This window comes from Microtus ochrogaster, chromosome 15, assembly GCF_000317375.1.
Source record: "Microtus ochrogaster isolate Prairie Vole_2 chromosome 15, MicOch1.0, whole genome shotgun sequence".
Taxonomy (NCBI): domain Eukaryota; kingdom Metazoa; phylum Chordata; class Mammalia; order Rodentia; family Cricetidae; genus Microtus; species Microtus ochrogaster.
Window position 1 is genome coordinate 22,520,962 of NC_022017.1, and position 4,250 is coordinate 22,525,211.

Below are 4,250 nucleotides of genomic sequence, written 5' to 3' on the forward strand. Positions count from 1 at the left end.
GCTGGTTACCTGTTGGTTTGGAGGGACTCTCGCCCTGTCAATGCCATCAGGGTTGACGAGAAGCTGCTGGTTACCTGTTGGTTTGGAGGGACTCTCGCCCTGTTGTCTCCCATTTCAGTCTCTCAGGTGCTGCTGTTGCGGATGCGTACCCCAGGTTCCACGGTCACTTTTAGAGCAGTGTCATATCCATCAGCACTCACTCTCAATTTCCTGCTCCCAGAGTCCTTGACAACTAAATTGATCTTTGTAGATTTGCCTGGTCTGGACATTTTCTCTAAGTGAAGACATATAGCGTGTGTCCTTTTGTGCCTGGCTGCTTTTGCTGAACTTGTTTTCCAGGTTCATCTGTGTTATAGCATGTCAGTTTTTCATCTTTCTTTAAAACTTTATTTACCTTTTAATCAGTCATTCCCCCCCTTCCCTATTGTGAATAATACTGTTTTGTTTTTATTTTTGTTTTTTCAAGACAGGGTTTCTAAGTGTAGTCTTGGCTATCCTGGAACTCGCTCTGTAGACCAGGCTGGCTTTGAACTCATAGAGATCCCCCTGCTTCAGCCTCCCCAGTGCGCCACCACCACCTGGCATATTTTCATTTCTTTTGGGCATGAATTCAGAGTGGATTTATAGGGACAGGTTAGCTCTATGCTCAGCATTTTGAGGAACAGCATAAGAGTATAGTGTTTCTGCGTCCCTGCCAGCACGTACCCTAGACCTTTTGGGTTCTAGTTATCCCAGGGGTTGTACAATAGCATCTCACTGTGGGTTGCATTTACAGGTCTGTGGGGGCTGATGACGTGGGGTGTCTCCTTCGGCTCACTGGTACATCTTCTTTACAGAAGAGTTTGTCCCAGTCCTTGGCCCATTCGTTAATGCTTTTGCTTGAGTGTTTTGAATTGAGGACCTTGGCTTTCATTCCAAGGGAGATAGCATCCATGATGTTCTCGGTTTGGGAGTGATGGAATCATTTGAGGTGCTACACAGAGAAACAGGGAGGTACAAAGTATCCGAGTGATGAGTCAGACACAGGGGTCTCCCAGGTGAGCAAATATGTTGACTGGTCTTCGGGGGGATAGAGGAGTTGGTGTTGTGGGTCTGGTTCTGGGTGTGTTGTGAAGAGGAACTCGCAGAATTTCTTTTTTTTAAAAATCCATTTATTTATTTATTTATTTATTTTTGGTTTTTCGAGACAGGGTTTCTCTGTGGCTTTGGAGCCTGTCCTGGAACTAGCTCTTGTAGACCAGGCTGGCCTCGAACTCACAAAGATCCGCCTGCCTCTGCCTCCCAAGTGCTGGGATTAAAGGCGTGCGCCACCACCGCCCGGCAATATTTATTTATTTATTATGTATACAATAGTCTGTGTGTATGACTGCAGGCCAGAAGAGGGCACCAGACCTCATTACAGATGCTTGTGAGCCACCATGTGGTTGCTGGGAGTTGAACTCAGGACCTTTGGAAGAGCAGGCAATGCTCTTAACCACTGAGCTATCTCTCCAGCCCTCGCAGAATTTCTGATGGATTTTTTTTTTTCTTTTTGACAGTGTCTCACTATGTAGCTCTGGCCATCCTTGATAAACTCAGAGAGATCTGTCTGCCTCTGCCTCCCGAGCATTGGGCTGATGATGGATCTTATATGAGCAGTTGAGGCTGGTTATCATTGAGAAGCATGAAGGGCCCAGCATTTGGGACTGCCTTCATGTCATACAGCTTCAGGAACACAGAGTGAACATCTTCATTAAACAAAATTTGTTGTGCCATGGTCTGGAGGCCAAAAGTCTGAAATGAGTGTCTGCAGGGCCACTTCCCTCTCAAGCCTGAGGTGGAAGACCCTTCCTGTCTCCTAGCTCCTGGTTATGAGGCTGTCAGTCAGTCCTTCATCATTTTTGACTTTGTGGTACTGTCGCAGCAGTCTTTGCCCCAATGTGCCTGCATCTAAAATTCCAGTTTCCCACAAGGATATCAGGCACAGGAGTGGGGCCTGGCTTAAAGACGTGACCTTGATTACACATATGAGGACTGTTTCCAAACCAGGCCACGGTTCAATACTGTGACTGAGGACTTCAAAACAGCTTTACAGGAGACACGCCTCCTCTTTCAGCGAGGGAGACAACAGAGCCACTTGGGGATGAAGGCTGAAGCCAAGCCTCAGAGGGGTTATGTCTGAGAGGCCTAGTAGAGACCATGCCAAGGAAGCTGCTGAAGGATGGGTTAAAAAAAAAACTTACAAACATGACTCATGCAACTCTAAAGCAAAGATGTGTCAAAGATGTCTTTAATCATCGCTGAGCAAGCCAGCACAGTGGTGAGACCATTCATGGCACTGAAGAGAGGCATTTGCAGTGACTGACGCAGAGCTTGCTTGAGGAGGCTTGGTAACCCAGATTACCAAAGCAAACTGTTGATGCTCTTTGGGGCCATTAAACTGCCACTCTCTTGATCATCTCTTCCCCCAGGCAGAAATCACTTTCTGTTAGTCACTATTGGATTTATTTGCACTGTCATCAAACAAGAATCATCTAACTTAGCCGCCTGTTTTCTACAAGTTAAAAGAAAGAAATCTGGGGCTGGAGAGATGGCTCAGTGGTTAAGAGCACTGACTGCTCTTCCAGAGGTCCTGAGTTCAATTCCCAGGAACCACATGGTGGCTCACAACCATCTGTAGTGAGATCTGGTGCCCTGTTCTGGCATGCGGGCATACATGGAAGCAGAATGTTGTATATATAATAAATAAAAATCTTTAAAAAAAAAAAAAGAAAGAAATCTACCTTTTCTGACTTGTCTAGCAAGACGCATACCCCAGGAATCTGAAAATTCCCTCGGCAAGTCTGCTGGACAGCATTCAAGCTGATGTTGAAAAGACACATGCCACTCTTTTGTTTAATCTTACATTTTGGAAGTGCTTTATTAGCTCCCACTTGGGATGGTAATCTCCCAGGGTTATTGTTGTTCCAGGAAAGTCAGTTGCCTTGTGTGCTGACCTGGTTCATGCACACAGGTACTGTGAGAGGCGGTAATTAACACAGACGAACCTCCTTGTTAGGTGATACAGCTAAGCCATGCATTACACAAGAACAAGGCCGGAAAATCAGCTCTGTCTGACGATGTCATCGTGAGGAATGTGGGACTGAGCCTCAATTATGCCTAAGGTAGATTCTGATTTGCCTTTCTAGACCTTGGTTAGGAAACTGAGCCAAACTAATCTTCAGGTTTGCTTACAGTCCTTGTGTGTGGGGGTGAGTTTCCATTTTCTCACCAGCCTCAGTGGCTATCATGGTTCCTGGGTTTCCAGACTGTGTCTCGGTGTAAGGGTGGGCCTTTGTATGTCAGAGTACAGGTGTCTGGCCAGTGTGGGTCTGAGGGTGGTGTGGAGTAGCTCATGTACTCCAAACTTTGTTCCTTTTTATGGTGGGCATGCCATGTGGCTCATGAGAAATTTAAGACCTTATGAGGTCTTAATGTAAGGCCTTGGTTACACAAATGATTTGGTTTCTCAGTGAAAAGGACAACCAATTTCTATCATAAATATGCAAAACATTCGATTTTCATTAAGAGGAAAGGTTATAAGCCAGACAAGGAAGCAAATACCTGTGTTCTCAGCACTTTGGAGGCTGAGGCAGGAAGACTGAGTTAAAGGCCTGTCTGGGCTACAGAATAGTGAGTTCTAGAACAACCTGGGCAACTAGAGTCAGCTACAAAACACACAAGAAAGAATAAGCATAGCTATATGGTGGTGGTGCACGCCTTTAATCCCAAAACTTGGGAGGCAGAGGCAGGCAGATCTCAGTGAGTTCGAGGCCAGCCTGCTCTACAAAGCGTGTTCTAGGACAGCCAAAGCTACACAGAGAAAAGGAAAGCAAAACAAAGCAAAGCAACAACAAAATAATTTAAAAAGAAGATAGCACAAGCCTTAAGCATGATTATAATCAAGGTCAGCCTGTACTATAGACAGTGAGTTCCAGTCTGGCCTGAACTAGATATTGAGAGTCTATCTCAAAAGCAAAAAGTAGACAGCAACAACAAAACCAACTAACCAAATTATAAAGCTCTTTTTGATAGATGAATCTAAGTCAATCATAATTTTTTAATTAGCTGTACCTATTCATACCATCTATTGTTATTTTTTTCTTCGTAAGACAGGGCCTCTCTTTGTGGCTTAGGCTGGACTGGAATTCACTTTGTAGCCCAGTCTGGTCTCAAACTCACGATATTTTTGCCTTAGCCACCAACCATAGTGCTAGGATTATGTGTATATA